This window comes from Mauremys mutica, chromosome 2, assembly GCF_020497125.1.
Source record: "Mauremys mutica isolate MM-2020 ecotype Southern chromosome 2, ASM2049712v1, whole genome shotgun sequence".
Classification (NCBI taxonomy): Eukaryota; Metazoa; Chordata; order Testudines; family Geoemydidae; genus Mauremys; species Mauremys mutica.
In genome coordinates this window covers 232,158,183-232,159,036 of record NC_059073.1, presented here as the reverse complement: position 1 = coordinate 232,159,036, position 854 = coordinate 232,158,183, and positions in this window count along the sequence as shown.

Here is an 854-nt window from a genome sequence, read left to right as displayed (position 1 = left end):
TACTGATACTCTGATATATTTTCTTTTAAACTGTAGTACATAATATGAAGTAGTGTGATTGAGCTTTGAGTTAGTTTTCAGTTCATCAAAATATTTCATTGGAAGTTGTCCCAGTAGACTCGTGTCTAACATTTACAGTTTCCCTTTTAGAAAGAGACCTGATTTTGACTTCTCTTCTGACTTGGTAAACAAGGGCTGAGTATTGTGCAGGAAGGATTATTATTGTGGAGGCATGGTGTTCCCTACCTGGATGAAAATCACTTTGAGCAGACTGAAGAAAGATGCCAGATCCAGCATGTGATCATCACATATTTCAGGTTGAATTTTAAATTAAACAAATTATGAGCCCTTCCATTGGCTGCCTGGAAGGGGTTCCCCTAACAGCTACAGTGGTTAAGCTGGCATCTTTCCTCTTGTTTCATCCTTTCCCCTACCACACTCGCCCTCTCCCACCATGCTCTCAGTTGTCTGTATTCAGTGGACTATTTCCAGACTCACCCTGAATGTATGTCCCTGTTTCCTTTGCTGCCCTTCAGTCTTTGCCCATGCACATCCCCAGTTTCCTATCTTGTCCCCCACTCATTCTCCTGCTCCTCATGCTAACCTATCTCTTGAAAGCATAAGCAGTTAACTTCCCTGAGGGAAACTTGATTTCACTCTCTTTGGCCTTTCTTTACTAAGGGGAACCTGAGCCTCCTGCACAGATTGAAGGGAAATGGTCATACTCCTAACTAAGGGTAGCCTGTGGCCTCAGTCCCATGGACAAAATGGGAGATAGTGGCCATTTTGGAAGTGCCAGTCTTTGATTTTTCTCTGAAAGAAGAATGGTCTTGAAAGGATTATCCTCTAGCCTC